Consider the following 10531-nt stretch of genomic DNA (forward strand, 5'->3'; position numbering starts at 1 on the left):
TTTTTCTCAATTTTCAGCCCCTTTTTTTTTCTTTTACGCGCAATGTCGCCTTCTGTGAGTTCTTTGCACCTGACTTTATCCAGGAAATCCTTCTAAGGTTTTCTAGTTGACAGATGTCCGGAGGGGGCCTCTTTCCAGCGGTTAGGGGACCCCCGTTCTCTTTTTTGATTTAGGGTTTGGTATGGGGCCTAATTGCTGGAATCTTAACTTTTTTTTTCAGTATCAAAACATGTCTGCGTCCGACTCAAAATCGTCCAAGAAGAGTGGTAAGCGTCTGGCTACCCTTGAAGACGTCACGCTGGGTCCCGTTGCCCAGGAGGGGTATAAACCTCGGGCCACAGGATGGGAGGCGGCTGAGCTTCATTCCACCCTAACCTGCCCCCACCAACTGGAGAACATCGTGGAGGTGGCTGGAATTAAACCCTCAACATCCGGGACGTATCATCGGCTGCCCCGAGATGCGGAGACACCCAACCATAACTATGGCGGCTTCAGGGCTTGGAGCCAGACGCACCTGATGGCTGGGGCCATGCTTCCTCTTCAAGACTATTTTATTAATTTTTTAGTATTTGTCGGCCTTGCGCCATACCAAGTGATTCCCCAAGCTTACCGCCTGCTTTCAGGCTTGTTTATTTTTTACTCTGCCCGGGGATGGGGCTCTCCCAGTCCGCCGGAGATTTTGTATTTTTATGAACTTGTTTCCGTCCCCAAAAAGGGGGACAAACTTAAAGACGGTTTTTACGGATTCCGGGCCAACCCTTCAAATGATGGGGTGGTCCCTTATAATCGGCAAACTCATGTTAAGGAGTATCGCCACCGCTTCTTCTTCTCCTCCGGGTTCCGAGCTGTGGAGCACCCGGAGCTTCTCACAGAGTGGGTCAGGATTCCCCCCTACGAGAGGACCGCGCCTACTGAGGTCTTTCTCCGGAGGGCCCAGGTCTTTGCGACTTACGACCGAGCAGATCTTGACGTCGGGGGCTTAGTCACGACGGAGAACTTCCGGAAGGCCAAGCTGATCCGGCTGCACCAATCAGTGGAGGACTCTAACCTTTCTAAGGTTATCTGTCCGAATGTGAGGGTGCCTGCCGCGGAGAAGACCTTTCGGGATGAACTCATCGCCACCGCAGAGAAGAAGTACCAGGAGTATCTCTTCCGGAAGGCCCAGGAGAAGGTTTATTCCAAGGCCTAGGCAGCTTCCGGGAGGCCCCTTCGTGTGGGGAGCCCGGTCGAGAGGAGAAGCCAGGCGATTGCTGGGAGGTCCCTTCGCATTGGGAGCCCGGCTGAGAGGAGGGCTCCCAGGCCAAAGCCTTCGGTTCAGGTGCCGAACACCGGGGCTCCTGATGCCAGTACTTCCGACTCCGGTAAGTCTCCTTTAGTAGTACATTACGTTCATTCTATTAGCGAATATGCCAGCCTTAGGCCTGTAGGGTTCGATGAGCGTCTCCGTAGGTTTAGGATGCCCTCGACCCGGTGGGGAGACCATATGAAGGATTATTATTTTTCCAACTTAGGAGATTTCCTAGGTCGGTCCCGAATGGGTTCTGGTCCTCCGGAACCCGTTCCCTTGGACCCTTCGGCCTACATTTCTTCCAGCTGGTTCCGGCCTTCGGACAGCTATCTCGGGGATGATGCAGCCAGCGTTAAGATTCAGAACTTTGCTAGGGCCGAATTAGAGAGTCAGGGTAGGACTAGCTTGATTGCTTTATTCGAGCGTTTACTGTTTCCATGGATATTCTAACACTTGCCTCTTTTCTTTTGTTGTAGCAGGTAATTCCATGGATGCCATTTTGGCTGAACTTGCCGGAGCTCACACTCTTGACGCTCCCCTTCCTTTAACTTCCTCCCAGGTGGCCACTCCCTTGAAAGCTTCTTCCAGTGCCTCTCCAGACACTATGACTTAGTGGATGAGGAGGAGGCGCTTCCTGAGGAAGCTAAAGAAGGTCAAGAAGAGCAATGGGCTCTTCTTGAGGAAGTTGAAGAAAGTGAAGAAGAGCAAGAAGTTGCTCTGATTTGCAAGCGCAAGGGCAAGATGGTTGCCGAGGAGGTGCCCAAGCGGCAGCAGAGAGTTGATACTCCGGCCCCTGGCCCTGATTCCGAGATCTCTCCCGAGGCGAAGGAATACACAGTGCCTCCCAACATAGTGCTGACTCCGGTTCCTGGAGATGAGGCGAGGCAGGAACTCCAGATAGCCAAACACAACTACGCCATGGATGAGTACTCCCGGGGGCATGCTGACGTGGAGGCTTTGAGGAGGGTTTTGCGAATTGAAATGCAAAATACCTTTAACGATCAGAACTATCAAAATCCGTGGGATCTAAATTTGGACCCCATGTCGGATTGGTTCAATCGTTTCCTCGGGCCTACCCTGGCTCCCTTTGCCGCGAAGATGACCAGCGAGTTCGTGTCTCAGCTCACCCGGTGTGCACCCAAGCGGTTCACTGCTTGTGCATCCTTGAACTCCATCTTTCAAGTCCAAGATCTCAGCCACTCCCTGACGGTGGTAAGTATTTCGTAGTTTACTTTTTTCCTCATTATTTTCTCTTAAGGACTTTTACTCATACTTGTATCCTTTTCCAGCTCGCTGCCGAGGCCGGCTGCCTTTCCAAGAACCTAATTAACCATGGCTTCGTCTTGTCTGAATTTGGGGGCATGGACGAAGTCATGAAGATCCTTCAGGATTTGACTGCTGAAAGGCGGACGTACCAGGAGGATGCTGAGCGCCGGGAGGCCCTTGCCAAGGCCAAGTTCGAGGAAGAGGCCAGGCGGAGAGAGGCACAAGCGGAGGCGATGATCCAGGATGAGGCCCTTCGGAGGGTTAAGCTGGAGGCCAAGCATCATGAGGAGCTGAGGGCGGAGGGCGAGGCTACCACCAAGGCCAAACGTGAGCTTCGGGAGGCTAGGGAAGCCTTAGATGAAATGGCTGCCAAGGTGAAGTCCTTAGAGGAAGTTCACCAGGAAGACTTGGAGTCTAGGGCCTGTTGGAATTATATTTATCCAGGATCTTAGATCTACTCACAAGTATGTTGATTTAACAACCTAATATTAAACTTCTAAAACGATGAACTAAACACATAAAAGTTAAGAATAACTTACAGTGATGGCAGCAGAATTAATGTCTCCTTCCACTCAGATCTCTAACCCTTGATTCCTGTCTGTAGCAGAGTATAATCAAGATCTGAGCCCGAAAGTCCTTCAGTTGGATGTGATCCTTCACAGTCTTCCAAACTATGATGAGGTACTGAGTGATGTGTGTGGGCACTTCTCTCTCACTAGGTATTTCGAAATTCTCTCTTTTTTTTCTCTCTTGATTTCGTGTAATACAATACAAAGCAAAAAGCTTGTCAAAGCATACCAAGAGTAGAGAGAGGGGGCGGCTATATATAGGAAAAAGGAAGAGCACAACTTTCCAAATAAATAGTTTCCTCTTTTACTGTGTAATTGAATAACTGCCTTATTTAGTGTGATCCACCACTTTCCTATTTAGACTAGGCTTTGATTAGCAATTATATGGCAATTTAAATTGAAAATAATAATTGGGAAATATGCAAAGGGTGGCCGGCCATGGTGTGTATGGGCCTCACTGGAATTTTGCAGTTTCCTCAATTTTATTTCTATTTCTCCAAAAATGCCATTTTTCCAATTCTAATCTTTTAAATGCCAAAACTAATTATTTAATAATTAAAATAGATTATTAAGTAATATTGCCATTTAAAATAATTATTAATTAGACATGCAAAGTCTCTTAATTAATAATTAAACCTAGAAACCCTCTTATTTACAATTTCATCCTTAAACCGTGAGAATTCACAAATTAGACATAGTCTAACTTTTAGAATTATAATTGATTAATCATAAATCAATTACAGAGTCTTACAAACAGTATAGTCTCAACTAGAATGGGGACCATGGATCTATATGCTGAGCTTCCAATAAGTTGAACCGATTTACCAAGTAAATCCCTAACTTATTAATTCCTTGTTAAATCCACTCTTAGAACTTGGAATTGCACTCTCAGACTTATATAGAGCATATCATATGTTTCACGATATCAATATGCTATCTCATTTAACCATTGTTATAATCTTAATATGATTTAGAGATCCTCTATATAGATGATTTACATCAAGATGGGACCAATTTACCGTTTACACCCCTCAATGTATTTTGCCCCTTTGAACACTTAGTTACCTGTAAATGATGTTTTAGTGATCTGATATACAGTCACTGAAACAAGAGCTCATCCATTTACTTCTATTTAACTAAGCTCAAAAGGAATCATCACTTTACTTCTATACACCAGTAGAAGCTATAGATTTCCATATTTATGTTCAGCACTCCCACTCAGTTATGATATCATGTTCCCAAAATATATGTATTATCCTGACCCAAAGGTAGGCTTAACTAATAAATCAAAGAACAAGAATAACACTCCTGAGATTGAGCCTAAGCATATCAGGATTTAGATTCTCTTAATCTAAGATCAACTTCTGACATTGACTTGGAAAGATACAACGGTAAGTTTACAATATCTTTGACCAAGTTCAATATCGGTCCAGTCCAATGCATACTCCATACATTCGAAACCAGTATACTTTGCCAATGTTCTGGAAAGAACATAACACTTACTCCAAGTGTAAGTATACTTCATCGCTGATTATCACATCAGTGTAAATCCAAAACACTGATGAACAGGGACCAAATCTTTTGAATCATATAATCACAATCACATTCCACTGTATTGACAATACTGTAATTGTGAATAACTATATGTTCTGGATTTAACTGATTTTGTGCATATATCAAGTATATATATTAAACCATAAACATGTAACATACATGTAGTCATAATTCACTTTAAAAATTCTAAATTGATAACTAATCAGATTGTAATGGGTTTTATTTAGGGCATAAAACCCAACAGGGCCAACTTGGCCGTGGAGCTGAAGGAGCTCAAGGACTTCAAAGACCAAGCCTTGAAGAAGGCTAAGAAAGATGAGCTCTTTTCTCCCGTCTCCTGCAGCCGGTGCGTCAAGCGTTTCGACGATGGCGTCTACATGGCCTGGTCTACAAATGGCCAGAACATCAAGCTCGACTTCTACCCCAAACCCGCGAAGATGATTGCTAAATTTCGAGAGAAGAAGAAGAAACTTGATGCGATACTAGAGGCGCGCATTGGTCCTCGCCTTCCTCCGCGAATTGACTAGGCCGTTGTGAATTTGACCCAGATTTTTCTTATTATATTTTTTTTTATTTACAGCTAATTCTCTTACATTTAAGACAATCTTATTTATATAGCTGTTTTTTATTTAAGGGGAGACAATGGTTAAGGCCTATCCCCGGGCCGTTTGTATATATTTTTTGACCTGGCCTGAGGGCCAGGATTTTTTATATAAATATGATCTTATTCGATGCATATATCTCTCTTTTGAACCTGCCCTGTGGGTCAGGATGTTTATATATGCTTCTTTTTTGTGCATACTCTTTTTTTTTTACCTGCCCTTTGGGTCAGGATATTTTACTTAGCTTGTTTTTTGTCTGTCCGTGTCGTATACCTTAGTACCCCCGTGAGTGGCATAGAAACTTTGTTTTTAAGGCACTCAGTTTTATTTAAGATGCGGAGGCTGTATACACTTAGACGGTACAAACTCTTTAAACGAAATCACAATTATTTTTCACGAAAATTTCACAAACATCAATCAATCATCAAATAACACTCAATACAACATGATACCATCCAAAGAACATACAAACAATCGTTTTAAAGTCCAAATTACATGTAAGTAAATCAATTACCATGGCTATGAGGCCAGTTGTTGGGAATTATTTTACCAGGATCTTAGATCTACTCACAAGTATGTTTATTAACATCCTAAATATGAACTTTCTAAAACGATAAATTAAACACATATAAAGTTAAGAAAACCTTACATTGATGCATCGGAATTAATGTCTCCTTCCACTCAGATCTCTAACCCTTGATTCCTTTCTGTAGCAGAGTATAATCAAGATCTGAGCCCGAATGTCCTTCTTCTTCAAGTTTTGATCCTTCACAGTCTTCCAATCTATGATTGAGTTACTGCTTGCTGTGTGTGGGCACTTACTCTTTCACTAGGGTCACGAAAAAGATGAAGGGAAAAGAGAGAGAGGTATTTCGGCCAAGGTAGAGAGTGAGGAAGGCTCAGTTTTCTAAAGAGAGAAATTTCTGTCAGAAAGCTAATGAAAGCCTGTGTTGTGACTGAGCCATCACTTTCTATTTATAGGCAACTACTAGGTTTAGGTTAGGATTTATTTGGCATTAAAATAATGAAAATATTAATTTGAAAAATCTATTTAAGTGGCCGGCCATATGGTGTTATTGGGCCTCACTTAATTTTGCAATTTTATCAAATTTTATCTCTATTTTCTCAAAAACGCCAATTTTCCAATTCTAACCTTTTAAATGCCAAAACTAATTATTTAATAACTAAAATAAATTATTAAATAATATTGTCATTTAATTTAATTATTAATTAGACATATAAAGTCCATTAATAAATAAATAAACCTAGAAAACTCTTTTCCTTACAATTTCGCCCCTGCATAGTGAAAATTCATAAAATTAGACATAGTCTAACTTTAGAATTATAATTGATCAATCACGAATCAATTAATGAGTCTTACAAGCAGAATGTTCTCAACTAGAATGGGGACCATGGATCTATATGCTGAGCTTCCAATAAGTGAACCAAATTTACCAAGTAAATTTCTACTTATTAATTCTTCGTTGAATCCACTCTTAGAACTTAGAATTGCACTCTCAGACTTATATAGAGCATATTGTATGTTTCACGATACCAATATACTATCTCATTTAACCATTGTTATAATCTTATTGTGATTTAAAGATCCTCTATATAGATGATTTACATCGAGATGAGATTTATTTATCGTTCTCACCCCTCAATGTATTTTGCCACTTAAAACACTTAGCTACCTGTAAATGGTGTTTAGTGATCTAATAATTAGTCAGTTAAACAAGAGCTCATCCATTTACTTCTATTTGCTAAGCTCGAAGGGAATCATCACTTAACTTCTATACACCAGTAGAAGCTATAGATTCCATATTTATGTTCAGTACTCCCACTCAATCATACTATCATGTTCCCAAAATATACGTATCACCCTGACCCAAAAGTAGGCTTAACTAATAAATCAAAAAACATGAATAGCACTCCTGAGTTGAGCCCAAGCATATCAGGATTTAGATTCTTTTAATCTTAAGATCAACTACTGATATTGACTTGGAAAGATATGTATAACGGTAAGTTTGTACTATCTTAACTTAGTTGCAATATCGGTCCAGTCCAATGTATACTCCATACATTCGAAACTAGTATACTTTACTAATGTCCTGGAAAGAACATAACACTTACTCCAAGTGTAAGTACACATCATCGCTGATTATCACATTAGTGTAAATCCAATAACACTGATGAAACAGGGACCATAACTTTTGATTCATATGATCACAATCACATTCCACTGTGTTGACGATACTGTAATTGTGAATAAACATATGATCTGGATTTAACTGATTTTGTGTGTATGAATGTAATAAACATATTAAACCATTAGCATGTAAAATTCATGCAAACATCAATCAATTCAAATTTCTTATATTGATAACTAATCAGATTGTAAACAGTTTTATTTAGGGCATAAAACCTAACAAACTCCCACTTGCACTAATATAAAACAAACTGTGCAAATAGGTCAATCTGATGTCTTGATCTTCAGATCAAGTGTAGTATATTTGAATCCACCCAAACTTCTGGAAACTAGTTCATAAATACTCTTATGAAACATCTGTTGGGTTTTATGCCCTAAATAAAACTCATTTCAATATAATCAGATTTGTTTATTAATATAGATCAGAAATAACATTTAATGTTGCATGGTTCACATGATTTATTTCATGATTATATGTACATAATGTATAAATTCATCTGAAACCCTTTTCACATACTTGATCCTGTTTATTGTGCCGTCAACACATTGGAAAGTAAACATGACTATGTGAATAAAGTTTCCTAGATTTATCAGACACAGGGTTTTACTGATATGATAATCTACAACAAGTGTTTACTTGTATTTGGAGAAATACTATGTTCTTTCCAGAACATTGGTTAAAGTAAAGCTCAGGTTGGATGCATGGAGTATGCATCGGAAGGGACCGATATTGAACTTTGACTTAGATTTAATTAAACTTACCGTAAAATCTATTCAAGTCAATATCGCCTAGTTGATCCTAGATCAAATGATCTTAATCCAGATATGATTAGGCTCAATCTTGAAAGGCTATTCGTGTTCTTTGATTTGTTAGTTAAGCCTACTTTTAGGTCAGGGTGATACGTACATTTTGGGAACACGGTAGTGCAATTGAGTGGGAGCGCTATCATAAACATGGAATCTATAGCTTCTATCTGGCGAATAGTAAGCAAAGGATGATCTCCTTCGAGCTTGACCAAACGAACATAAATGGTGGAGTACTCATTTCACATAAGCTGAAATATCATTTATACGGGGTCAAGTGTTTTAAGGAATAAATACATTGTAGGGTGTAACGGTAATTTAATCCCTTTACAGTGTAGATCATTCATATAGAGGATCATTGATCAAATTAGGATTATAACAATGGATAACTAATGATGTGTCTATATGGTGGAACATATAGAGCATTCTATATACTGAGAGTGCAATTCTAAGTTCTATGCGTGGATTCAACGAAGAATTAATAAGTTAGTGAATTTTAGTGTTAAATTCTTGATCTACTTATTGGAAGCTCGGTTATATAGACCCATGGTCCCCCCACTAGTTGAGATAATATTGCTTGTAAGACTCATGTAATTGGTTTTGATTAATCAATTATAATTCTCAAATTAGACTATGTCTATTTGTGAATTTTTCACTAAGTAAGGGCGAAATTGTAAAGAAAGAGTTTATAGGGGCATATTTGTTAATTATGATACTTTGTATGGTTCAATTAATAAATATGATAAATGACAATATTATTTAATAATTATTTATAGTTATTAAATAGTTAGAATTGGCATTTAAATGGTTGAATTAGGAAATTGGCATTTTTGAGAAAATCAGATACAAAAGGTGTTAAAATTGCAAAATTGCAAAAAGCAAGGCCCAATTCACTAAGTTTAGGGCCAGCCACTTTTGTAGGAAATTTAAACTGATTTTTTTCATTATTTTAATGCCATATAATTCAAATCTAACCCTAGTAGGAATGCTATAAATAGATAGTGAAGGCTTCAGGAAAATTACACTTTTCTTCTGACTTTTTCTATTCAGAAAAACTGAGCCTTCTCTCTCCCTATCTTTAGCTGACCACTCTCTCTCTTCTTCCTTAGAATTTCGAAATCCTTAGTGATTTGAGTAGTGCCCACACACATCAAGTGATACCTCAATCATAGTGAGGAAGATCGTGAAGAAAGATCATCGACGAAAGGAGCTTCGGCATCAAAGATTCGAGAAAGAGATCCGAGGTTCGGATATTGATAATGCTCTTCCTTTCTGAGAAAGGAATCAAGGGCTAGATATCTGAACGGAAGGAGTCATATTATTCCGCTGCACCCAATGTAAGGTTTCTTTAACTTTATATGTGTTTAATTTATCGTTTTAGAAAGTTCATATTTAGGGTGTTAATAAACATACTTGTGAGTAGATCTAAGATCCTGGTAAAATAATTTCCAACAACTGGCCTCAGAGCCATGGTAATTGATTTACTTACATGTAATTTGGACTTTAAAACGATTGTTTGTATGTTCTTTGGATGGTATCATGTTGTATTGAGTGTTATTTGATGATTGATTGATGATTGTGAAATTTTCGTGAAAAATAATTGTTATTTCGGTTCTGTCATTATTTTTATTGGATAGTATGAAAAAAATTAAGCAAGTTAGCCTTTTACAGAACTCAATTTGGATTTTATTTGAATTAGTTATGATTTTTTGAAGATTTGACAAAATCTAGTGTCTTGATAGTTTCTATGATCGCAGAACTGTCCGTACAGTTTCGAATTTTTCAATTTTCTTCAATTTTTCATACTTTTTCATGGAATTAACTTCCAATTTTTTGTATGGTTTTGTATATATACTATTACTATTCCTAATTCAATTCTAATTATCATTTTGAATTAATTTAAATTTTTTTAATTTAATTCAAGATATTAGTGTAATTTGAATTTGAATAGAATTAGTATTTATCTTTTTGCTTAAAAATCTATCTTATTTTTAAATTTGATTATATTTTTTTAAATTTAAGGTCAGATATTTTAAGATATTTATAATATCTTTTAAAGATATTTATAATATCTTTTAAGATATTTTAAAAATATCTTATCTTTTAAGATTTTTTAATTAAATTTTTTTTAGATATTTTGACCATATTTAAATTTAAAATAAGATATTTATAATCATGTAATTTTAAATAGATATAAGATATTTTGCTAATTTTTTAAATTTTGTTATTTTATTTATTT

Source organism: Cannabis sativa, chromosome 9 (genome assembly GCF_029168945.1).
Source record: "Cannabis sativa cultivar Pink pepper isolate KNU-18-1 chromosome 9, ASM2916894v1, whole genome shotgun sequence".
NCBI lineage: Eukaryota > Viridiplantae > Streptophyta > Magnoliopsida > Rosales > Cannabaceae > Cannabis > Cannabis sativa.